The following is a 27,906-nucleotide window of genomic DNA, read 5'->3' as shown; positions in this document are numbered from 1 at the left end:
GGATGGGCAAGAAAGGAGAGGCAGTGGGGTAGCCCTGTATGCGAGGGAGTGTTTTTACTGCCTAGAGCTTGATGATGATGATGAAAGGGTTCAGTGTTTATGGGTAAGAATCAGGGGAAAGGCCAACAAGGCAGATATCATGGTGGGAGTCTGTTACAGACCACCCAACCAGGATGAAGACACAGATGAAATATTCTATAAGCAGCTGGGAGAAGTCTCATGATTGCTAGCCCTTGTTCTCATGGGGGACTTCAACTTACCAGATGACTGCTGGAAATACAATACAGCAGAGGGGAAACAGTCTAGGAGGTTCCTGGAGTGTGTGGAAGAGACCTTCCTGCCACAGCTGGTGAGGGAGCCAACAAGGGAAGGAGCCGTGCTAGACCTCTTGTTTGCAAACAGGGAAGGATTGGTGGGTGATGCGATAGTTGGAGGCCATCTTGGGCACAAATATCATGAAATGATAGAATTTTCAATTCTTGCCATCCACATGTGCCAAAAGACAAGCTGGCAAGGAAGATGACCGACCTGGCTGAACAGAGAGCTTTGCCTGGAACTGGGGAGGGGAAGAGAGTTTATGACCTTTGGAAGAAGGGGCAGGCAACTCAGGAGGACTACTACAAGAATGTCAATGTCATGAGGTTATGCAGGGAAAAAATTAGAAGGGCCAAAGCCCAACTAGAACTTAACCTGGCTACTGCCATAAAAGAAAATAAAAAATGTTTCTATAAATACATTAACAACTAAAGGAGAATGAAGAAGAATCTCCACCCTTTATTGCATGCAGGGGGAAACATAGTGACAAAGGATGAGGAAAAGGCTGAGGTACTTAATGCCTTCTTTGCCTCACTCTTTAATAGTAAAACTAGTTGTTCTCTGGGTACCCAGCCCCCTGAGCTGCTACAGACAGGGATGGGGAGCAGAATGAAGACCCCATAATCCAAGGGGACATGGTTAGTGACTCAGACACACAAGTCTCTGGGGTCAAATGGGATCCACCTGAGGGTACTAAAGGAGCTGGCGGAAGAGCTCACCAAGCCACTTTCCATCATATATCAGCAGTCCTGGTTAACTGGGGCAAATGTGATACCCATCTGCAAGAAGGGCCAGAAGGAGGATCTGGGGAACTATAGGACTGTCAGTCTGACCTCGGTGCTGGGGAAAGTTATAGAGCAGGTCATCTTCAGTGACATCACACAGCTACTTGGAGTCCAAGGCAGTATAAGTTTGACCCTGAAAAATGTCTCACCATTTAAGACACAAAATATGCATAATATTATTTTTTTGATCCTAGTATTTGACATTAAAAACATCTAAGCAACATCAGGTAAATGTGCCAGTATCCAAGTCAATAGTTGCAAAAAGGTCAAACATAGGTGACGACCCCAATTTTCCACTCCTGTTTGATCTTTCTGAACCACACTATCAAAAATGATATAGAACTACACCATCCTTTGGTTTATATCAGCTATGACAGTAAAACAGAGAGGCACTCTGTGAATTAAACTCCCAAGGCTTAGGAAGAAGTTTAATGCTAGTAACAGTATTTCTTATACTGTTTTTGTAGAAACCCCTCCTTCCCTCAAAAAGGGCAACCAATAGAGACAAATTCTTCAAAACAAATCCATTTCAACATTACACAGAAAGCATTTAAATTACAGGCTCTATTAATAAAAGATAGGAATTTGAAATTTTATTGTTATGGTTAAACTTGGGCTTAGGTACAAAGAATGCAAGTCTAAGAATCATTTAAGCCAATTGCCAGATAGGCAAGTGTATGTGTTAAACACATACCTGTAAGAAAGCATCAAGAATTTTCCATTTTAGGCTTTTTGTTAATATTGAACAATTTCACACATATGAAGTTAGATTGATAGCTAAACAAGATGGAAAATGTCTGTGTAGCTAGCTCAATTAGCTAGTGCTTTGACATTTTCCTCTTTTCCTGCACCCATACTATTTAGGCAACAGGTCAAGGGGTACTCCACTGTACCTTCCATTGTCAAAATGCATACAAATTGATATCCATCATTTAAAACGGAATATCTGACGCAGAAGGCCATCCAGGTGATCTATGACAACTAAGACAACAATAAAAACACATTGAAGAAAAAGCAGACAAGATCCTGCAGTTCCTGAGAACTATTATGGACACACCAAGTCCAATGTAAGTCAAGTGAGAATTCATTTTCAAATGCTGAAGTAAATATTCTTGTTCAAGAAAGAGTATGACATACAGACCCAGTTGACCCAGACAGTAAATTCAGTGCAGAAGTTGTCCAATAGTAGTTTGCCCTGGTATAAAGTACTACCACACTACAGTATTATGGCCAATGAAATTATGAGTTAATTAGAAATGGGACCCTGTGCAGCACAACTTAGGGATCAATGTAAGAATACTATATATGCAGGTTAGGATGTATTTCAATTTTATTAGAAAAGCAGAATATGCAACAAGATAGAAGGTTTTGAGTCTGTTTTTAAGTCAAACTTTAGTTTTCTGTTTTGCTTTCCCTAGTTTAAAACCACACTTTTCCTCAATAAGCTTGTTACAATATTCAAGCCATTGCTCTTCTCTAACATTGCAGTCTACTAAAAATGAACTACAGTACAGATGTTTATAAACAGGTTTCCAAATATTTTCAGACTTCAGAAAGTTTCATTTTTTATGCTTTATCTTCTGAAAGAAGAAAAAAAATACACTTCTTCCTTCCAATTTTGCTATGTATGCTTCCTGTGACAATTTCATGTTTGAGAAGGCCATTTAGTTAACATTTATTCTGTCCAAAGAATGTTTTCTGTCTTAAAATAAAATATGCCTCCAACAAATAAAAAAACCTAACCAAAACCCCTTTCCCCTCAATATTAATTCCATATAAGGTTATGCCATTTTATAAAAGTAAACTATAGGTCTTATTTATTGTATTAGCATAAAACATGTCTCAGGACGTTATTTCTATTCTCAGATGTTTAAAAGCTATTCATCCACAATTTTATTATCATAGTAGTACCCATCCTACATACTACTGCATTTTCTGATGACTATCATTTAATTAATATCTTTTTACTACTTAAGTTATTGAAATGAATATTTCTTTGCTCCCACAGCCCAGAAAGATTATTTGCCTCAGGCTGCAACTGTTTCTTTTGTAAGCAGGAAAATTCAAGAGAACCTGACAGTACTTCATTTGAGTCCAAAAATCACACAAAACCCAGCTTTTGCCCTGTTGCATCTACAAATCTCTAAAGGGTTTTTTTTATTATTTTTCCATTTTTGCCCCATCTCTCACTTGCTGCTGAATATATTTATACTCTTACTTTAGTGTTTTAGCTAGCTCTGTGGAAGAAATCATACCAATATACTGCAGAATCATAACAAAGTCCAAAAAAACTGTAACAACTGTATGTTCCCAGAAGGCATGGCAAAAGCATTCTTAAATATTATGTTGATGTGACCTTTTATTGATATTTTTTTTTACACATCAACAACATACACTATTTTCTTTTTTGCTGTCATCTCCTTTTGTTGAACAGTTGAATGCAGTTGAGTTTGGGATTGTAATTTTAAAAAAATTCTTGCTAGACATCACAGACCGCTTTTGATTTCTCAGAGTACTTCAGGGGAAGTGGATGTTCATCCAATTCATTCTGTGAATTGGATGGGCTCTCGTGGTGGTGCACTTTGCCCCCTTCTCTGGGTTGCTCTATGACCTCAGGAATCCCCATTAGGCCTTGGCATTTGTGTAATGAGTTGGGCAGTTAAGTGCCCCTTGACTGTACCAGAAACTCTTGCATGGCTGATGTGGGGAACGGCACTGTCTTACCAGGAACTCCTGTTGCCTGGCCAAGGTAGGGAATGAGAGGGGGGATAATCAGTCATCCCCTGACAGCCCTGGAACAGTCCCAACTCAAATTGTAGCCTGAGTGGAACGGTACCCTTGTTCTTGGAATTTTGAAAAATTACTGGCTCAGGTTAGGCCGGGATGAAAATTTACAGATTACTAAAGTAAATAATCTCGCAACATTACAAACAGTGGTCCTAAGCGAGACCCTTTTTGCTCTCCTGGATTGCAGGGGGCTGTGACCAGCATCTCCCTCTGAGCGGGACACCACTCAGAGGTTGCGAACTCCCAAGTTTACAAAGTTATGAAAACCATTGTCAAAAGCTGATGATGGGGCCTGGGTTGATAACCCTGCTCCTCAAGGCTCAAAGCTTCGCCCGTTGAGAAATGCAAAGGCATTCGACATATTTCACTGAACTCAAGGGGAACTTTTAAAAGGTATACCTTTGTACATTTATATATATCTCTATACATCTATTTCTTTGTGTCTATGTGCATGTGTGTGTGAATTGATTTAGGGACCTCATAGCAAGTATAGTATGTGTTACCATTTTTGATCTGTAGTTAAATCACTGTTGTAATTGAAGTGCTTCCAAGATCTTGTGATCCACCTTAAAACTGTGAATAAATCTTAGACAACATTTAGACATAAACCATTGACCAAGTCTGAGACTAGCCACACCTAAGCTCCATCAGGAGTTTAGAAAGCAAGGGCGCCCACTCTAAACCTTGCAACTCAACAGGAGGGTCTCCCTTACCCCTCTGCATCTTTGGTCTCCATGTAAATCATTCTAGCTTGATTTTAACTTGATTTTTCCTTTGTGTGTTTCATGCATGCAATAAGCAATAGAATGAACCTTGCCATCAAACTTTGTGAAGTTGCACTCCCACAAATTCCTATTAAAACTATTTTGTTCATACCTTTGATGGTGATTCTTTAAGCAACCTAAACCACTCATTCATGACAGCTCTTCTTTCTCAAATATGAGTCCGAACATTTTTTCACACACTAGGAAAAGATCACCAAGCTTTCAAGTTCAGGTGTGGATTTGTGTGTGTGTATGTATACATACATGTCAAGAACTTCCTTTCCAACACTATATATTCAATGAAGATGCTACAGCAAAAATAACTTTTGTATTCAATATGAATTTTTCTTGCTACTGCTTAAAATACAATCACACTAAAAGGAAAAGCTTAACTGGCTTCCTCAGAGAATCACATCTGTAGCTGTGGTGAAAATTTAATTAATTGATTACTGCTTATGAAAAAGCCTTTGTCTTTAATTAGGGATTGCTTAACTTGGACAGGGAGCTCAGGGAGCTCAAGGACAACTTTAATGAGCAGGTGGTCTTTGTCCTGAGCCCCCTGAACAAGCAAGATATGAGCAGGACCATCCAGACAATCAATATTGTGTGCAGCTGTGTCATGACAGTAACCCCAACATGCTCGGGTGTCTGGCCAATGACCCTGGCATGTGTGAACTGCTGCGGGCATTTCGGGCGAGCGGGAGTCAGATTCAAATACTCACAGAGTTCAAGATCTGATCCGTTTATTGTACAAACCAGGTAGACTTTTATAAGGCATTCTATAAGCGTGCAATAATGTGATTGGCTATTTTACAAGCGTATAATAATATGATTGGTTAACAATTGTTTACTGGGAAGATTTCTGTTTCTGCTTGTTCTGGCATGTAGGCTCCTTTCTGCGGTTTCCCAGCTCCTCTTATCACGTCCCGTTGGCCTTGGTTTTGAGCAAACATCTGCAATTTGCTCCTTTTTCTTCATCCCACTGTTCTGGCCGTAACCTCGTCTTATTTCTTCAGTATTTTTCCACTTGCTTCAGAGTTCAGTATAATCATTCAATACAGCAAGAGCCCCAACAGTGAACCTTATGAATCATGAGATAGTGCACGCCTGCACTTAGCCTAAACTTAATAGTTTGCATACGCTGTGTAAACTATTTTTGTTTTTCACCAAGTATAAAGGTGGGCAGGCTTCGGGACTGGGCCAGAAGCCTCACCTACGGGTGGATGCACCACATAAGAATTTTCCCAGTTACCGAGAGACTCCTGGCACTGGCTGCAACGGGGCTTCCCAGCCAAAGGGTGGGCCTGGATGATGTTAAGGTGGTAATTGGTGATGTATCCTTTTCTTAGTCTCTGTAATGCTTTGCAGTAATAATTTGATGCTTTGCTCCTATTGCTCTTTTATCATATTGTGCATAATAACTAGTACTGTTTCCTTTTATCATATTGCATGATATTTTTTTATTTATTATAGTGTAATATAATAAACTGCATTTATTCTTATATTTGATTTGGAGTCCATTTTTGCTTGGTATCCAGTCAATCAGCAAAACAGTAGTCCTGCCTGCCAAATAATGTTAAATTCCTAGTTGGTTGGTATATTCAGCTAATATTGGCAATGCAATACTATCAGTTTTCCACTTGGATTAAGAGACTTTTAGAGCAAAACCTGTACAGTTCTAATTTTCCAGACAATTAAAAATAAATAACTTGTAAATTAAAACAAGTTTTCAAATTAGGTATATGTAATTTTTAAATTTTTTTAAATCTATGCTGGTAAATGAAACTTCCTAAAGCCTACACCAGCTTTGGCAGGTTTCTTGTCTTTGAAGGAACTCAACTTTTGCAGGCAAAATCAAATATATATCTAGGACAGGAACCAAGACATATTTGTTGGTACAGATCTTGAGCTTACATCTCCTCTTTGAAAACAGAGCTGTAACAGCACAGCACCCTTAAAGATTTGCCTCAAGCCCAGCTTTTTATAAAAATCCTCAAAAATATCCACACTTAATTTCTCCCATTATCTTCTGAAATATAGCAATGGACTGCCTTCTTTTACAAAGGATACTTTACTGAATCTCTTGGGCACTGTCAGTATTGAACTAAACTCATTCCTTGGTCAACCATCTGTGTAGAATTATGTATGGGCACAGGCTTTGAGAAACTGAAACACTTCTGGCTATTTATGCATCTAGTCACAAGTGTTGACCACATTAAAATATTCATAATATTTACAGAAAATATAAAGAAAATAATTTATAAGAACATAAACGCTTGCTTTGTTATACTTCTTTGTAGAAAAGGAACTCAAAGATATGCAGAGCTGTTAAAAAAAAAAGTATTAACCATTTTTATTGTTTATTGCCATCTATTTTGTTGCTGTTTAGCTTCCTAGAAAAGCATTTATATCAATTCTATGAATTATTGTAGACAAATTGTAGAGGAATGAAGGCAGGTTAATTAACATTGATAATATACAGCTGTGGGCTGGATTCAGGGGTGGTGAGTTGGCTGATGTGGATAATGTGCAGCTGTGGCTGGTTCCTGCTAAGTAGTTAAATAGCTCTAAGGACCACATGAAGCTGGATGAAGAGGGACTTGGAGTCTTTGAATGTAGGAGAGGCCCTGAGAGAAGAGAAAGGCCTGTATGAGGGGAGGCTGGCTGGAAGAAGAGTATGGAGAAGAAAGATTCTGGATGCAGTGGAGGCAAGCAGCAGGGTGGACTGGCCTCAAGAGGCTGAAGAAACAGTGTGGACAGTAGATGAACTGTTGAAACCTTGTGGGGGGTTGGTGGCTGTGCTGGGGCAAGGTGTGGGAGCTACCTATTGAAGTAAACCTGGTATGGGATGGTAAAAGCCTTGTTGCAGCTGGCTAGTTTTGATAGTGCTATGACAAATTATGTTATCTAACCAACCCATGGAGGAAAAAAAAAAGAGCCATATGCAGCACTATCTTAAGTCTTTCTCTCAAAGCAGAGTTTATTATTCAAGTGCATTAAAAAAAAAACTAGTAGCTTTAATCAAAGCAAGTTTCAGTATTCCGTGGCCCTTGCTTTGCATCTCAGTCTCTGGGGAAGAACTAACTTGTTGCTAAAATTTCTTGGAGGAATGCAGGTGTCCTTAAACCCTTTTTCATCTACTTGATCTTGTTAATCTTGCATGTTTCTTCATTAGATAAACTACATGTTTTCTAACACAACATGCTAATGTAAAAAGGAATATTAACATGGAGTGAGCACAACTGTGCATTTACAGTATGCTAGTTACTTTGCACTAGCTTCCTAGTAGTGGTGCAGCTTGCATCAGTGCTCTTGCATTTGCTTTGGGGGGGGGAACCCAAAACAAACCCAATGCATAAGCAGTGCCCCATAGGCATTTAGGACTAAAATGCATATAAAAACAATTAGAAAAGACCTGATGGCATGTCAAATTTAGACTGAACTTTGCATTAACTCCCTGTTGCCACCAACAGCCAGCCACATTGAACCATATGTTATCAGAACCATAAAGCATCAAGGATTCAGGCAATGCTGGCAGCATTAATGACCTTGTATAGAATTCAGATTAAACAGTTCTGATTACTATTTGGATGGCAAACAATTGTTTATTAACAATTTTGCAGCCTGTGAAAACGCCACATTGCTTTTACTAGGAATGCCATACCTAAATGGAGGACTATAAGGATGTTACAGGGTTATGCAGGGAGAAGATTAGAGAGGCAAAAGCCTAGCTAGAGCTCAAGCTGACCACTGCCATAAAAGATAACAAAAAATGTTTTTACAAATACATTAATGACAAAAGGAGGGCCAAGGATAATCATCCTTTATTAGATGTGTCAGGGAACGCTGTTGCAAAGGATGAGGAATAAATAAGCTGAGGGACTTAATGCTTTCATTGCCTCAGTCTGTAATAGAAAGACCAGCTTCCCTCTGGGTACTCAGCCCCCAAACTGGAAGACAGGGATGAGGAACGGAATGAAGTCCCCACGGTCCAGGAGGAAACTGTCAGTGACCTGCTGCCCCACTTAGAAACACACAAGTCTATGGGGCCGGATGGGATACACCTGAGGGCACCGAGGGAGCTGGTGGAGGAGCTCGCCAAGCTGTTCTCCATCATTTATCAGCAGTCCTGGCAAACTGGAGAGGTCCCAGAAGACTGGAGGTTAGCCAGTGTGACGCCCATCTACAAGAAGGGCCAGGAGGAGGATCCAGGGAACTACAGGCCTGTCAGCCTGACCACAGTGCCAGGAAAGGTTATGGAGCAGATCACCCTGAGTGCCATCATGCAGCATGTGCAGGGCAACCGGGGGATCAGGCCCAGCCAGCATGGGTTTATGAAGGGCAGGTCCTGCTTGACTAATTTTATGATATTTTAACAAATGCAAACTTCTAGCCCCTCCATAAAGTTCAAGTTTATTGGATGGATAGTGAATACAAGAAGCATTTTTATGGGCTTGTGTTTTTCACAGCCCAAAGTCTAGATGCTTTTACTGATACACTTGGACAATTTGCATGTGACTACTCCTCTTTGCCAGATTTTCTCTGCCTACTTGTGTGGTTAAGAATACAGGGTTGCAGTGTAAATCACATTCTGGCTGATTCCAATTGTGAAAGATGGATCAAGCTAGTGCAAAAGCAATGAAGAAATATTTATTATAGTTAAAAGATGACCCAACACCCCTTTCACACTGAATAATGGCACAGCATTACCAACAACCACTAACAATAACACCAGAACAAGTTAATGAAAATAAATAATTAAATTTTACTTTTGCTCCTGATTTTTTTGAAAATGCAGCTGAGTCTTCTCATTTGGCCTTCAAAGGTACCTTTTCTGGGTAAACTGTGTAGTGGAAAAAACCTAATACAGGGACAAACACAGTTTCCCACATACAAGAAGAGGGCATGGTAATTCAGTAGCTAAAAATGGAAAATCATTCATGACCAACTACAACTATATAGACATTCACAAATATCTTTAAACATATTATATATTATCCTGCCAATTTCAGACATAAGATCTTAGAAGAACATGAGCTCATACTTCCTAGCAGTTTCTATTTCATGTGGCATCAACTTTTCATACTGGAACAAACCAATATTTGTTTATAGATTATTATTAGATTAAGTAAATAAAGCTAGAAGTCATTGATATGTCACTGAACTGGAATACATATCATCTCCACTACTGATTTAACATATACTTTGGGTAAAAAGTAGACCTTTTCTGCCATGCTATAAATGAATTTTCCAGGGAACATGGAGCAGAAGCCTATCAGAAACAGAAAATTGATTCATCAGAAGTGGACAACAATAGTTTTGATCAACACTGCAGGACCATGAGTGACAGAAGCATCTTCCAATTGATGGTATTACACCTGCTATTAAACCTAGTAACAGGAACATGTAAGCTTTAGAAAACAGTTCAGAGAACAAATTAAATTCTGACCTGAAGCCTGACTGGTTATTGTATGCCCTGCCACCTCTCTTTCTGTTTTTCAGTGTTTTACATTTAAGTGATTTTCCCCCCAGTTAAAATTAAAAGATTTGCAACTGAATGTGGCTATTTTTTTTATGCTGAATAGAAAAAAATAATGAATAAAGCTTCTTCAAATATTGTATTAATACTAAACATTCAAAATAAAGTAAATTCACTAAGAATTAAGTGCTAAAGCTGACTAAAGTTATTTAGGTAACAGTTAAAAAAGCCATTGTAAGGAAGTCAATAAATGAAGTTAAACTCACAAAGCATTACTGATTGAAAGACATATTATTTGTACTACAAAAACAGTGTGTTAAACTCGAGAAGCCCCTGTATATTAAGACTTCAGATGACAAATTAGCCACCAGAGGGAGCCCGTACAATCTGGTATAAATGACATCACAGATACAAAGAATTTGCAGACATGTAGATGAGAGATTAATAACCTATATCTAGAAACCTTTACAGTAAATTACTTATAATTTATGCAATAAGACAGCCTTTCTCAGTACTTCCTTTCAGATTTGTTCTTATTTTTACAGATTAAATAAAAGTAAACTCCACTATGAAGTACTATAACTATAGCTAGAATATACTGAAATAATCTAAAATACTTTGTTATGCATTATTATTAGTTTATTTTGTTCTCAGAATTCAATATTCCAGAATGCAACCCACCAACTAATTCAATAGATTAGCCCACGAATTATATGAGAGGAAGAAGGCCTATATGGTCCTGGAGATTTTTAAAGTATTTTCTTCAAATAGATTTAGGACTGGAATCTTAAGCAACAGTGGCAGCTGCACAACATTCATTCTACATTTGTCTTTGTCCTGGTTTCAGCTGGGATGGAGTTAATTACCTTCTTAGGGGCTAGTGTGGTGCTGTGTTTTGGCTTTGATGTGAAACTTTGCAGTTCTTCAGGCCTTGCTAGCAAAAAGGCTGGAGGGGCACAAGGAGCTGGGAGGGGATACAGCCAGGTCAGCTGACCTGAACCAGCCAAAAAGGTATTCCATACCATGGGCATTCGTGCCTGGTATATCTACCTGGGGGGGTGGCCGGGGTGGGCATATAGTTTCTGGGGGACTGGCTGGGCATTGGTGGGGCAGGTGGTGAGCAGTTGCATTGTGCACCATGTGTTCCTTTCTTCCTTTCTCTCTGGATTTTATTCTTTCCCTTCCACTTTTCATTCTGTTATTATCATCACTGTTATTATTGTTCGTTCATTTTTATTCTATTTCATTTATTAATTTTTTCTTATCTCAACCCTTGAGTTTTACATTCTTTTCCAACTCTCCTCCCCATCTCTCTGGGTGAGGGGGGAGTGAGCAAGCAGCTGCATGGTACTTAATTACCAGCCAAGGTTAAACCATGACAGTCTTGTACACTAAGTCATTATAATTTTTATATGCTGAATACTTAGATTTATCCAAGAAGCCATTTCCTTCTCCACTCCATTTACTAAATTCATACCACAGACTTCTCACATTTGCTCCCTTAGTTAAAATACATTTCTATCAAGAACAGTTTTCAATTGCAGAAAAGTATTTTTTCCCCTCCCACACGGGATGTTTCCATTTCATTCTTAGAAGACTGACATTTCACTTGGCCTTCCAAATCTTTGTAATTGTCAAAGGTATATGATTTAAAGTTAATAAAATGAATATAATAGAAGAAGTAACCATAATTAACATCACTAACAGTCTGTTTCTAATCTCCTATCTTCGACACTTCTTGTGAATTTGTATTCTTTTGCTGCTCAATTTGTCTGCTTCTCTGCACCATGACTGCTTTACAAAAGTTGATATCAATACAGTAATTTCACTCTGTAAAATAAAATTCAAGATGCATATACTTCCATACTAAGACCACAAACTTTCCTTAAAATATTTTGCTGTTAAAATAGTTGTAGGATTGAATAAATGAAATTTAGTATTGCAAAAGCATTTATTTGACCCCAGAGAACGCAAATGATATTTGAAGAACGCTGTAAAGCAGCAAATAAATACACAGTGTATATAACTTCTCCCACTAAATTAAAAAGTGTTATTTTTCTTATGAATACTATGTTGTCTAGCAAAAAACCCCACACTAATAATGTAGATGACCTGAAGTGCACACTACTCTAGGATATATTAGCGAGGGTCTTTGTAACCCAGGGAATCAGGATCCTGAATGCAAGATGGAGATCCCTAGCCATGACATCTCAGCAACAGCTAATCAAAGAAGTCTGAACACTTAATTTTCACATGCCTTTACCCAACTTCAGATCAACTGAACTTGAACCCCTAAGTTGATACTTTTCCTTTTTTACTCTTTATTGAAAAATTGTAGAATATGCAGGTGTCCTGGTTTCAGCTGGGATAGGGTAAATTTTCTTCTTAGTAGCTGGTGCAGCGCTGTGTTTGGGATTTGGTGTGAGAACAATGTTGATAAGGCACTGACGGATTTAGTTATTGCTGGGTGATGCTTATACTAAGTCAAGGACTTTTCAGTTCCTTGGGCCATGCCAACAAGAGTGCTTGGAGGGGCATGGGAAAATTGGGAGTGGACACAGCCAGGACAGGTGACCCAAACTAGCCAAAGAGGTATTCCATACCATGGGATGTCATGCTGAGTATATAAACTGGGGGAAGGAGGAGGAAGGTGGGGACATTTGGCATTATGGTGCGGCGAATGAAGAGACGGGACGCAGCTTGATGCAAGCAAATGTCAATTTATTGTTCAGAAGCACGCGTTTTTATACACTTTCAGAAGCTGTGCGTTTTAAACAGATTGGTTCTTGAAGCTAAGCATTGCATACTAGGCAATCCCTGATTGGTGGTTAACTACCAGCAATTAACAGCAAGGTGTTACCTTTCCTTGGCGCCATCCTTGGCGCCATCCGTCTCCCACTCCCCTGTGCTCTGTAAACATGCCTCATCATGTTAATTGTTGTCTAGACAAGCTCGAGTACATTCCCCTCAGCTAACTGATTGCCACGCATGGTCCTAGTTTCCAGACCGCTCCTGCATTATGGCATTTGTTTTCCCGAGTAACCATTATGCATGATGGAGCCCTGCTTTCCTGGGGATGGCCGAACACCTGCCTGCCCATGGGAAGTAGTGAATGAATTCCTTTTTTGCTTTGCTTGCATGCGTGGCTTTTGCTTTACCTATTAAATAGTGCTTATCTCAACCCTTGAGTTTTACATTGCTTTCAGATTCTCCTCCCCATCCCTCTGGGTGAAGGGGAGTGAGCAAGTGGCTGCGTGGTGCTTGGTTGCTGGCTGTGGTTAAACCATGACAACAGGAAACATTTGAAAATTGTTCCATATACAATCTTATCTCAGCCCACTCTGGTATCAGCATTAGCGGATCACAAAGAGAATATGAAACAACATTATGTTAAAAACACCTCACAGAGGCATTGTAAGACACCTAGTAACCATATTTAGCAATTTAATATAAATTATCAAGATCTACTCTACTATGTACATCCTTGATCTGAAAAAAAAACCCACCTTTGTGCTTCTGTAGCAGAGATGCTAGCCAGGACTCCTAATTCTCAGAGAAAAACAGTACTACTGAATTTCTGTACTCACACCCCTAGTGACCATGTACTCAAGCCCAAATAAAGTGAACTCTATATTTTTCCTATAATGTTAGATACACAGTACTGTCAGTCTGTCTTTTTATGCCAGTCCAGGTAAGTCTTATATACCATACCCAACAAGCAGTACTTGCAGAAAATACTATTCAATCTGCTGCTTATTATATGTAGATTGCTTCCTTTAATCTATTAAAATGGATAATTTTGTAAGCTATCAAATAAACTGATGCAACTATTCCAACAGTTCTGTAAGCAGCTTTATAGACATTTGTTCTGAATATATCCATAATTATATTAAATAAACTTTGGAAATATAATTTACACAGAAGCACATAGCAGCGGTAAGTTTTTACAAGGAACTTCAGTTTCTTGATGAATTTCACTGATGTAACCAAGAAGGAGTGTAGTTTAAGAGCTTCCTCAAAGGTCTACATAGAGGGACTCAGAGCTATAAAATTCTATGCTTTGCGACCACAAATACTACACTTACATAATAAACTGTGTTGTTAAATTTCTATGAATAATTTAATATCAAAGCTAATGGATTCTGAGAATTTGAAATTTTAAGTACATTACCTCTATAACACATTAACAAATAGGGTTTGACCTTTTATCAGGAGGGGAAATATACAGTTTTAAAATTAACATTTCCTACTCTGTTATTTTTAATCTCTTATCAGGTCTTTCCTTGCCAGTTCCTTTTGACTCAGCAAATTTCTGTATTACACTCTCAACTGTAGTATTTGTCATGTTATTAATAAACTCTTCATGCACCTTCAAAAAAAAACCCAAACACAAAAATACCACAATCACACCACACAAAAGGAATTTTTAAAACCAGTAATTGAAAGAATGTTATTAGCTTTAAAAAGTGTTTTTCTCTAGTTAAGGTTCAAAATACTTGCCTCTAAAATATAATACAGTGCTTCCAAAAAAATCAATAGGCGTTTCACCAAGGAAATCTTTTTGCTTCAGTATTAGCAAGTGTGTGTACGATAGATGCAAATGAGGAATGAAAGAATACAGCTTGATGATGGGTCTAGGATTTACTTCTATTTCTTCCATCTAAACTACTTTTTGTAATCCATAATTTTCTGAATTTTTCAGTAACATATCCCACTATAATATCAGGAAGAGTCTTTTAAGCCAGCACCAGGTTAAGGGTGTGAACTGTTACCACTGTATTATCATAGTTCCCAAATGCTTGTGTAAAAACACTATTGTAATATTTTTTGGTCTGACAAAGGAACAACCACATATTGTTAATAAGTTTTTTCCAACAAGGCAGTATGTATACACTTTAGAAACAAATAGCATGACCCTTGTTTACCACCATTCGTTAGCAGAAAACCTCAAAACTGGAGAAAAACAGTGACTCAAATGAAGTGTATATAAATAAAATTACATTTTAGAACATAAAAAATTAAGGACTACTTGTAAGGGTTATTAAACCAACTAGCATCTAAAGAAAAGATACTATAAAAGCTTCTTTCAAGACTTACTGAAGGTCTTTTGCTCAAAAACTAGTGTATCAAAAATTTGGAAGCTTTTCAGACTGATATAATTTCAAGTTTTAGTTAAAGAAAAGCACAAGTATCCTGGAATGTGTGAAACATGCTAATTAATATCTAGGGAACAGAGCTTTGAAATACACTAACAATTCTCCGAACTGTCAAAATATTTTGGTTTTGGTTAACAAAAAATTTAACGATTATTCAGCCTTATTCTGTAAAATTTGTGATACTGAACTTATAAATAAACCAGGAAGGAAGCAGTAAAGAATTCAGCTTATGTAGAATTTAAATATTAAAAAGATTTCTAATACAATGAAAAAAATTAGAGGATGATCCATTTAATAAAAAAATTTTCAGAGGCTTGAATAACAAAAGAGAATACACATATAGAGACATCACAAAAGACCAAATCAGCAATTAATTAGATGTTCAAATCTCCTTCAAACATCTCAAACAAGTGCAGTACTCGCATAATGTTTGAAACCTGTGGCAAAAAAAACCCACATCTGCTTGAATATCTTTTGAATTCTGTGGATCATTTCTGTTTATCTCCTCCTACTCACATGGGTTTAAAGTTATCATTATTTGAAAGATGTGATCTTTAATTACCACAAACATAGTAAGAAATGCTTCATTTAATAGTTAAGAAAATATGTAGCATGATCCAAATAATAATATAAAAGTTACCTCTCCTATTTATAAATTAATTTATTTATGGTATTTGACAATGATTCTATAATCTTTTTCATATGAAGAAGGTGTGTTTCTTCAATGTCTTGAAATTTCTGTAAACCAACACAAGCAATTATTCATAATCAAAATAATTCTTGAAACACTAAATCTTAAATTTTAATAATTAAATATACTAAGCAGAAAAGCAATATTTTTTTTCAGATCTTGATCATGGTAATTACAATTTTTAAGAAAGGAAGGTGCATAATTCACAGTTATAAATAATGTACTTTACCTTTTTAGAACCATTATCCAACTTTTTTTACTTACTCTTTAAACCTTCATCTGTCTTGATGGTGGGGTTTTTGGGTTTTGGTTTGGTTTGGTTTTTTCTAACAAGCCTGACCTATTTCTACCAAAAGAAAATAGGGTTTGAGGATGTTTTTTAAAAAATAAATTTTCCATAACTGAAGAGTCTCTGTTTCATCTAACCCCAGAAATCCTATTTCTGGATCTGTTTTGCACCTCCTCCTTATCACCCTCTCTTCCTGCTCACAATATACACATGCTTTCTCTTTCTTCAGTTAAATCTATATCCTTTGCTTCTTTAAATGAGATTAATTTGTTTTATCTTTAAACTCACTGTATAAAAGCTTTGCAGTCTGGAATTTGTGCTCCTGTTCCATCTTACCCAGGCTTCCACCTGACACCCATTATCCATTTTAAAACCCTTTCCAACATCTCTAATGACCCCTTTCTAGCCAAAGATCAGAAGTAAAACTATCCCCACCCTCCCAATAGTCAACCATAATAATCTTGAAATCTGTGGTTACAACTGCTCTGTCCTAGTTCTCTTCTGACTTCTGTAACTGTCCAAACTTTGGAGCACCACTTAATCCTCTCTCCAATTTTTTCCAGGGTTCTTTGAAGACCATCTCTCCACATTTCACACCTCCTGGTACTCTGATTCACAAACAAGTACAACTCCATACAGACAAGTCAAATATCTCAACTTCTAAACTGTCAATCTTTCTTTTGCCATACTTGTATGCCTCTCTAGCCAATCAATCAAGCAGATTAAATGATTTTGTTCTCAAGCAGCCTTCCTCTTAATTACAGGGGAGATGGTCATCCTCTGTAGCCTATTCTATGACATTACTTCTTTTACTGACTACCTGATTACAGAAACTATATTAATTTGCTTTCAAAGCAGTCTATGGTCCATCTCTATAATACCTGCTCTCAATCACTATCAGGGTATCAACACCTGTACACAACAAGTTCTTCTACCAGCCTGTTTTCACTACCTAATTTTTACCTAAACTCAAAGTCAACTTTTGAGCTTATGCCAATGCCACTTCCTTTGTGTTTGGTTTGAGCTCCCCATAAAACTCCGCAAAACATTCTCCTTTAAACTCTTCTCTATAATGCATATCAAAACAGTTGGCTATTCAGAGATTTTTTTAAATTATTTTTTGCCTTATGTCAGTGGACAGCAACCCCCTTCTCTTGTTTCCTTATTTCTTGTTGTTTTATACTTAAGATTCAGTCTTAGAAGTAAAGCCACCTTGACCTTGTACAGTACATAACACAAAGATCAGACTAAAGCTATCTAGGTACTATAATACAACCACATCATTCATATCGTAGATATAATCATCAACCAAATTGTTTACTTTCACGTTTGAAAGATCAGTCCATTTTGAAAATACATACTGAAATGAATCTGTAATATTAATGACCCAATAAATGCAAGTCAATTCTTAGCATTTTAAGCTACAATAAAAATGGAAAATCATCAACAGGATCTTTATCTATCTAACTCTGTATACACAGTTTAAATAAGTATTATTCCTTTCTATAGATATGTACATTTTCCTGTAAGTTTTAAAATGTGAAGAATTATTACTCATTCTTGAACTTTACTTATATGCAGACTGCTCAACAGCAAAGTTATCCAGTCAACTGCACTTCTCGTTAAGACAGGACTGACTTTCAAATAACTTGGCACTTTCAGCTATTTAATCCGTTCCAATAACAGTGCTATGTGATTATAAAAAAAGCTTCCAAGAAGGTGGAATAACTGGTAAATGAGATGTCTTTTCTTAACAAGTGCATAGCAATTGTATAATACAACTATAGTCTCACTCAAAAATCTTTCAACATGAAGAATTTCCGCCAAATCCAATATCTACACAACAAAGTGAATTATATTTTCCTACATCTTTAATCACAAAAAACCCTTCCATGTTTATTGCAGAAAAAAACCACCCAAAACACGATTTGCAATTGAAGATTTGGAAGATAATGTTTTTAAATCCAACCTCTCAAAATCACATATCACAAGCCACATCACTTGATAATTGCAGGTAAGACAATAAATGACAAAAATGGAAAAATATGTAAAATTTATGCAACAGGACTGGTGGAGTTTAACTAAGAGGACAGTTAAGTGAGGGCATTATTACATGATTACCTAGAATAAAGTCACAGCAATTCAAGGTGTTCACATCCTGAGAAAAATTTTATCTGAACAGCCTAAGACAGATTTAAGCCAAGCCAACTGTTTTTGCACTGAAACAGCTGAGAATATTAAGGCTGTTCGTTTATTTTTTCCCAGAATTAGTATATTTCAAGTGAAATGTACTCCAAATGATGATAATATAAGGTGTGACTGAATCAGAAGTGGACTTCCACATATTCACAAGTGTTATTTTTCCTACTGCATCATCTCTAAAGTAGCCCCCCCCAATCAAACTGTAGATGCAGCTACACCATTATATGTCAAACAAATTACACTGATAGGACTTATACTGGCAGAATTACAATTTTCATTTCCAATATGGATAGCTATGGAAGATATTAAGAGTTTCAGGGTGTCCATTAAGTGAAAATTTAAATTTTGAGTAAAAGAGTTGTTGCAGTTAAGGAACCAAGGTTATTTACACAAGTGTGGTTTGTAGAGAGAGATAACTTTGTATCAGTTTTGTATTGCAAAACAAAAATAGCCCAAAAGTATGGTCACATTTTCCCAGTCATAACATCTGGTATAGTAAAAAGATGATTTTTTTTTTCCTCTCTCTACATCTCAGCTTAAATACCTAATGCCTACCTAATAACACAAAGTTGAACAAAAAGCATCTTCATATTCTGTCTCTAGATACAAAATAAACTGTTACCTTTTTTCATTCTTTTGTGGTAGTGAATTGTTCAAATGAATTTTTAAGACATTATGAAAAGCCCAGCTAATTTGCTTGCTGAAAGCCCCTATGTTTTCCTTCACTAATTCACTGACAATAAAGTCCATTTCAATTACTCTTCATGTTTATCTTCTGTGAGTTCTAAACAAGAACTCCTTTTCATTACTCACAGCTTTCTTGCTTGTTGGAGAAAAGTTTGCAGTATAGTTTTAGCAAGGTCAGTTTATTAAAGTAATATTTGTTATTTTTTTTTCGTAATGTTGTTTCAGAGAGCATTAAGTCAACTGCTATAAACACAGTCTCTTGTAAGGTAAGGAATAAACAGCAGACAGCTTTTGTAAAACTAAAGATTTAAAGCAACCTGACAACTTGCTCTTAAGTGGATCAGAAGCATTCACAGGATCTATTTCAGTAGGGGTTCAGTAACTTCCAGAGCAAAGTAAATAACAAACAGGGCAGGAACTTCTTCAGTTATTCTAGATAGATCCAGAAGAGCCACGCTTGTATACAGGTTGAAACAAATATGTGGAAGAGTTCAGTGTTTTTCTGGTATTACTTGATTTCTTTGTATCAAAGGCAGGGTCTGCGGCAAGAGTCAGGCTGCACTACAATTTATCCATACCACATAATAATGGAATTACTGGAACACTTACTGAACAACTACAATAGTGACATTAACAGGAACACTGCAAAAAGTTACTATATTGAGTAACAGGAGTATGTGTTCACATGTCAATTTGCTTCCACCTTATTTGTGGAAGCTCTCCAGGAGCAATGTTACACTTCAATGGTAAAGATTCTTTTGTTAATATTATATTATGCTCATTTCTAGGAATTGTTTTAAGATACTGTCATAGTTGCTGACTGGGGTTAAACCAAGTACCATGCAGCTGCTTGCTCATCACCCCCCACCCCCACGAGGGATGGGAAGGAGAATCAAAAAAAAGGTAAAACAAGCAGATTGATATAAGAACAGTTTAATAATTGAAGTAAAACATAATAATAATAGTAATTAAAGGGAGATAACAAAGAGGGATTTAAAACTCAAGGGGAAAAAAACCCCAACCTCAAAAAACCAAGTGATGTACAATACAATTGCTCACCACCCACTGACTGATGCCCAGCCAGTCCCTGAGCAGCAATTGCCCTGCCCTGCCCCCCATTTATATACGGAGCATGACATTCTACGGTCTGGATTATCCCTTTGGCCAGTTTGGGTCACCTGTCCTGGCTGTGCCCCCTCCCAATTTCCCATGCCCCTCCAGCCCTCTCACTGGCAGGGCCCAAGAAACTGGAAAGTCCTTGATTTAGTATAAACATCACCCAGCAACAACTAAAAACATCAGTGTGCTATCAACATTGTTCTCACCAAATCCAAAACACAGCACTGCACCAGCTACTAGGAAGAAAATTAACTCTATCCAAGCCAGAAACAGGACAGATACATTTAAATTTAAAAATGTTGCCTAGTCCCAAAATTCTCAAGTGATTGGAATCACACATGCCAATGCTAATCCCAATCAAACTGCCTAGAGGTAACTGATACATAAATATTTTAAGTTAGACAAAACGCTAAGGCAACAGACATAAATGTTAAGGTGGACATACATTCAAGTAAGTGTGCCACATGGCCTGGATTAAGCCATCTTAAAGATTCAAGTCTCTACCCTTAGTACCACATTACATCTTCCTTTGCGCCAACACAAATGCTTGTGTGATCTCTCAACAAACCATACCTCATGTCTCTTCTGGGTTAAAGCCAGACTTAATACATTAGTTTTAGTTGAATTAATTCTACAAGGTAATACCTTGCACAAACACTTGACAAAGGAAGACGCATGGAAAGAGGACAACTTCTAGTTTTGACAATACCAATTTAAAACACAGCTTCACATAGCAGAGAAGTACAGCAGCCCTTATAACCCAGACCATGGTACCCATTAATTTTCTTGGCGATTTTTTTTTAAATAAAGCTTTTTTTATACCACTGAATAACAGCAATCATCACTGTCTTACACTACACAATAAAAAAGTTTGAGTCACATATATTTTTAAAATTAGAAAAAAATAATGTACTTAACCAAATTTAACCCAAACTGAAAAGAAAAGCATAGGGAGTACAACTCTTCCAACCAGAACCTAGTTAGGATACTGCACAAAAAGATGCTTACCACACATTCTTCAATGAAAGGATGTTAAGACTCTTAATGTAACAGTCACAAAGGCAGAATTTTGCAGTAACATGCTTGAGCACTTTGTCACAAGTGCCTGAACTGGAGGTGTTGGTGGGAGGGAAGACTTCTGGTACATGATGTATTTGATACCCTTTCTGTAACAGCTGTGTTGAGTATCTATCCAGAGATGAAGTAGATAAAGTTCTAATGAAGTTTTTAAAGTAGGAAAGCAGTTTATAGTTTAGGACAGGGCAGCTTTTTACATGTCAGCCTACATAATCCCCATACAGCAAAATCGTAATTTCCAAGGAGTTAAGGAAAACCCTAACACTTTTCCACTTCTATGTGGAATGTATGACTGAATCTCTCTAATAATTCCATCTATGCCTAAAAACTAATCTTTGAAACTAACAAAGAGAACAAAGAATCTTCAACTAAAAAAAATATTTTTATCTTGTAAAAGCTTTATTAAACCAAGAAACATATACAAATACATATGGCAACTAGTCCTCAACTAAATATTACTACTAAAAGCAGAAACAGTAAGGTTTGCTTTTTGAGAACTGAGAGCAGAAAGAAGTCTGCTGTCAACAAATTTGAAAAAGAAACTTTAAAACATAACAAGCAGCAGAATATGAAATCATACAGATAACTTGATATCCTCTGAAATACAGATTAAAACAGCTTAAAAAAACCCAAAAATTTTAATATATGTAGGGGCTTTTGACAACCTAAAATAAACCCTGTAAAGAATTTAACAAGCTATTACTGAAGTGTTTTGCCAAAATGATAATAAAAGAAGATGGATCCCAGTTTTAAACCTCCTATGAATGAATTCTGGCTCACCAGGAATTCATAGTATTTCCCACATGATCACAATGCATCTACAATACTTCCAAAAGTTCGTCTTGTTTTCTTCCTAAAAATTTCTTCTAAAAGTCTTTCTAGAGTACTAGTGTTCAACTGTGTCATTCAAGGACACTGACATCACAACATACATAGCCAACGTTTGCCCTTCAAACATACTACATCTGACATTACCATTCATATCAGTTTTCAATGGAGATCATTCTATCTTGAACCAATTTTTCAAAAGCTTTGATTTCAGATATCTTCACAGAGATAAAATAGAACATATTCACTTATTTTAAAGTTAACTGTTAATATAACACTTACCTGTGCAGTTTCTGTCATTTTCTGTTCAAAAACAGATTTAACCACAGCATATTTCTCCACATATAGTTTATAGGTATCTGTAGCTTTTTTCAATTTCACTGCTGCCTATAATTAATACAAAAAAAGTGTTAAATGTCACACATCCAATCTGATCCAAGGCTTTTAAAGTCACTAATAAAAGAAACCCTAGGATGACCTATAAAAATATTCAGCGGCCTATCAAAACAGTGAATTGTCATAACAAAATTTCACCACCAAACAACTCTGATTCAAGCCATTAAATATTTCTATTTAAAGCTATACATAGACCACAGAAAAAGGTAAGAAAGCAATTACCTCATTTAAATCCCTTCCCCTTATCAGCAATGACTAAATTATACTTGTTTTGAAATAAATATTTCAAAAAGTGTATTGCTGAAGTTTACTAATTAGCTCACGTCAAATATTTAGACCTGCAAGAGAAAGCAGGAAGAAAGCAGAGTTAGAATACAGAGCAAAGATGAGTTAGTGAAATTCTGAAAGAGTTAATGGTAAAAACCACAAGGTGGCACAGTTCTGTTAGAAGTGAAGGAAGAAATATAAAGGAAAAGACATTCAAAATTAGAGGTGGCACATCAATGGAAATTAAGATTAAGAGATATCTAAAAGTGAAGTTAATGCAGAACATACTGATGGCAAGATTAATGCAGCTCAGTTGTTTATAATAGTCCTTTTTGGCTTTATAATTTATTGATTTGTTTCATTAATTGTTGCTAATAAACCAAAACATTCTTTGCGAGCTTAATATTCTTAAAAGACAAAAAGAAATAAAGGATAATCCTAATATTACATGGACAAAAAAAAAACTGAATTAGGCGATTTGTTTTGGTAATGAAAAAATTATTTTCAAAGTTTACAGCATGACAAACATGAGATTAAGTTTTTCAAAACTGATTCTATTTCCAAGTTAAAAGACAATTAAAATAAGTGACCTGCCTTGAAATTCAGCTTTTTTCTAGCTTGTGTTCAACCTGCCTACTTTATCCCATTGAGATTTCTGAATTAATGACATCAGTAAAGACAGTTGTATATTTACTATTTTTTCTAGTTCCAAATAGCTTTCCTCCCCTCTTTCAAAAGAATGTCATCTGTCCCACAGTAAAAACAGCAACTATTTCTCACTTGCAGCAACTAATAGATAGTGGTCAGCTTTACAACTTTCAGATGAATTAATATAAAGATGCCCTCTGGAAAAATAGTTATATTCTATGATTTCCAAGAGAAAAATAACTGAAAATCATGAGTAACAGTATAGTGTTAGCACTTGTCCACCTGGGGGAAACATCAACCAGGACTTCAAAGGAAGAAGAACCAAAGCTATAGTTCCATTTTTCCAGTTACAGAAAAAGCTTAAGCAGATCTTGCTCATGTAGTCCTCTAAACCCAGCATAACAGAGCCTGAAAAATACTTCACTGTATTAAGAATATGGATCCTTCAGGCATTAAGGATGGCATGACAGGATGTATCAAACCCATCAGCTACTTGCTCTGAATTTCACTTCACTATTCTCACTCTTGCACATTCACATAGGGGAGTTCCCAAGAAAAACACAGTCCTATCTTGATTCCCAAACACCATTTACCAAAAGTAAAAGGTACTCGACTAACACCTGGTTTTAAAAAGAATTGTTTAAAAAGAATTAAGTTTGGAATCATCTTATTGCAAAGCAAACAATTATTGAAAAGGAAGGAAACACCAAGTTAAAAGACATAAAAAATGAGTCTTTTTGTAAAGCATTATGTAATTAAACCCCATACACATGGGATTTTGACACAAACAAAACGTTGTCTCTTGTAATCATGTTTAACCATGAGCAGAACTGTTACATGCTGAAACATCTACAAAAAACTCCTGAGCAAGACAAAATGATAAAGCACACTAACACTGTATGATTAACTAGTAATCTCTTCTGAAAACACTATATGTCTATTCTCAGGTGCAGTAATTGTTAGAACTCTATTTAGCAAGTTTTACAGTAACTGAAAGAATAAATATCAATCAACAGGGGTTTTTTGTGAAGTCATTATAGAGAAGTTAACATATCAGAGAAACACAGGAAATTACACTAACTTTCAGCTGCAATGAAAGCTGTAAGCTCTCAGATACCTCCTCAAATTTTTCAATAAAGTATTTCGCCAAATATTTGGTTCTTAACATATTGATGCAAATCCCCTGCTTTCTGATAAAGCAACTATTCAGATTTTGATAAAAAAAACCTTTTTCATGTTATGCTAGAAGTAATAAACCTATTCTCTGCCAAAGGAAAATTAAATTAACATAATATTTGTCACTATGTTTCTGAAATTACAAATGTAAATTTGAATAAAAACATGACTGAAGAGATGTGACAAGTCACAGTTGCCGGCTCCTACTGGAAACATTTTTGAAGCATTAGCTAAGCATTAAACTATGTCCTAATTGTTCAAACAAAAATTACCTAGGAAAGATGCATAAAACAGTAAAGCAGTACAGGCTAAAGGCCATTTTTCTTTCTCCCTTCTCCATCTAAACATTAGTCAAACTGAACATTTTTTTCTTTCCAACTAGACAAGGGACTGCAAAGTTACATCTTAAAAGCAAGCCTTCCATCAAGTCAACTTTTCGTACTGAAAAATTTCAATCTATTTACAAGAATTCAGAAAAACTGTATTTTTAATAAACTTGCAGGAAAACATCTGCCATCCCACACATTTCCAATTCGTGTCTAGAACCCAACACTGACTGTCCAGGCAGAAGCTAGGAAAAAAGCTAAATTTATATTAATGATAAAACAATCAGAACACAGTCAACAGGATCACTTTTGTCATCAGTGACAAGATAATAACCAACTTTTATCTGCTCCACCAAGCCAGCAGTACAACAGGCACTAAGGCCATTCTAACAAGAACCCTACACAGATATCTCTGCCTTTTTCCATTTCAGTTATCAAGATCTAAAAAGAGACAACATCAGTAGAGACAAGGAAACATAACCTCTTTTCTCTACTACTTTGAGCCTGCTGCCAACCAGCACCCCAGATCCCTTTGTGCAGGGCTGCTCTCCAGCCACTCCTCTCCCAATTTAGACTTGTGCCCAGCATTACTCTGTCACAGGTGCAGAATCCAGCATTTGTTCTTGTTACATTTCATGCCATTATTGATTGCCCAATGCTCAAATCTATCTAGATCTCTCTGCAAGGCCTCTCATCCCATGAGTCAATAGCACCTCCCAGTTTGGTATCATCAGCAAATTTACTAAAGGTGCATTCAACTCCTGCATCCAAATCATTGAGAAGTATATTGAACAGGACTGGCCCTAGAATTGAGCCCTGAGGAACTCTGCTGGTAACCTGTCACCAGCCAGGTGTAGCCCCATTCACTACAACCCTTTGAGCCCTGCTGTTTGGCCAGTTTTCCACCCAGCACAGCATGTACCTGCTCATCCCACAGTTGGACAACTTGTCCAGAAGGATGCTGTGAGGGACAGTATCAAAAGCCTTACTAAATCCAGCAAAACCTCATCCACCAGGCAGGTGACCTGATTGTAGAAGGATATCAAATTAGCTAAACAGGACTTTCCCTTTGTGAACCCATGTTGACTGTGCCTGATGATTGCATTGTTCTTTAAATGCTTTTCAATAGCACCCATTATAACATTTTCCATAATTTCTCCAGGTACAGAGGTTAGACTAACAGGTCTGTAGTTTCCTGGGTCTTCCTGCACGCCCTTCTTGTAGACTGGAATAACGTTGGCTGGCTTCCAGTCAGTGGGGACCTCCTCAGACTCCCAAGACCTTTGGTAGATGATCAAGAGGGGTCTTACTATAACATCTGCTAGCTCCCTCAGTATCCTTCAGCTCCTGACTCCCATCAGGCCCCATGGACTTGTGAACGTTCAGCTGATACAGCCAATCCTTTACAATTTCAGTGTCCACAAATGGAAAGTCACTGTTCCCACACTCATGGTCCTCCAACTCGTACCTTGGGCTGCCTATCTCCCTATCAATATTAAAGACAGAGTCAAAAAAACCACTGAATGCCTCTGCTCTTTCTTCATCCCTATTAGTCAGATGACCATCTTCAACAAGTATTGGTCCAATGTTTTCCTTGGACCTCCTCTTGCTATTAATGTACGAACATACTAGAGAGTGTCCAGCAACAGGCCACAAAGACGAAGGGACTGGAGCATCTATCCTAGGAGGAAAGGCTGAGAATGCTGGGACTGTTCAGCCTGAATTAAAGGCTTAGGGGAGATCTTGTCTGCGACGAGCGAGGGAAAGCAAGCAGCCGACTCAATGTGAGTGATAAAGCAAGCTTCGATTTATTACGGCACGATTATGTCTTATATACAGTTCCAGTTAATTATGCCTACTAGTCATCTGCTGATTGGCTAAGCTCTAAAGGGTTACATTTTCATACGTCCTCCTACTTGCGGTTTCTGCGGATAGCTAGCTACATATTTTTTTTCCTCTCTTGTCTACGCGAATTCCTCTAAGTTATTTACAACATTAGGCACAAGGTCAGTGTTTTTCTCAGCTTCCTTATCAGCATGCCTCAGCATAGCTGCAAGGCCTGCTTCAGCTAACTTACGCTAACTTTGTTTCACAAAGATCTTTAAGGGAGTCATGGCCATGATCACACAGCCATTCTGCAACATTTCCCCCTTTTTCTCTTTGCGCAAGCAAAACTTGTGCAGTTACACGCTCGAGTAATTTTTGAATACAAGAGAGAGCACAGCTTAAACATACGAGTGCAATGATAACAATTATTACTATAAGCAACACACTTTACAACAGCCCTTTCAAACTACCAGAAGACCGCCCTAATAATAGAGCACCATAACTTTGTCCATTAATTATCAGAGGTCCTCGGACACGAGTTGCGATTTTTTGTGGTCGGTTGTCAATTAATGTTGTATCTACTGCTGTTGCCAGGTCCAGGCCGAGGCTCCTTCGGGTGGCGGGTTGTAACACGGTGTCTGCCGATAAGAGTTGGTCATGTCTCCTGGAGGGTGTGTCGTGAAGGTGACAGGAGTCGCGATTGGGGTCGACGCACTGCGGCTCCTCGCGTTCGGTTTCTCGTTTCCCGTCTGCCGACAGACGTTGGTGCTGTGGGTCCCTCGCTGACAATTTTGGCACCACACTTGACGTTGTCGACATCGGTCATGGGTATGTCCTGGCTTCCCGCATCGATAGCAGGGGAAGTCTCGGTGTGTGGTGGTCGCTGGCTTTGGGGGCGCGGTAGCCCCAGGGGGGCGCAGAGGCGCAAGCGCTGCAAAAGCCTGACTTTGGGCTTGCACTAAATCTCTCCCTACTGCTTGGATTGCTTCCACTAGCAAGGCTTGCTGACCTACTGGCACCCAACTCATTCGCTCTAGCATTGTTTCTACAGAAGAATCTAAGGGCAGGGTTACTAAAATGCCTTTGG

General features: G+C 37.5%; 1 pseudogene; it reads right to left on the bottom strand.

Annotated features, from left to right (window-relative positions):
* LOC129783053 (F-BAR domain only protein 2-like) overlaps nt 1–27,906 on the bottom strand; it is a 79,162-nt pseudogene that overhangs the window by 33,446 nt on the left and 17,810 nt on the right.

Source organism: Falco peregrinus, chromosome W (genome assembly GCF_023634155.1).
Source record: "Falco peregrinus isolate bFalPer1 chromosome W, bFalPer1.pri, whole genome shotgun sequence".
In the NCBI taxonomy this organism is placed as follows: domain Eukaryota; kingdom Metazoa; phylum Chordata; class Aves; order Falconiformes; family Falconidae; genus Falco; species Falco peregrinus.
This window is presented reverse-complemented; position numbering and strand designations above follow the sequence as displayed.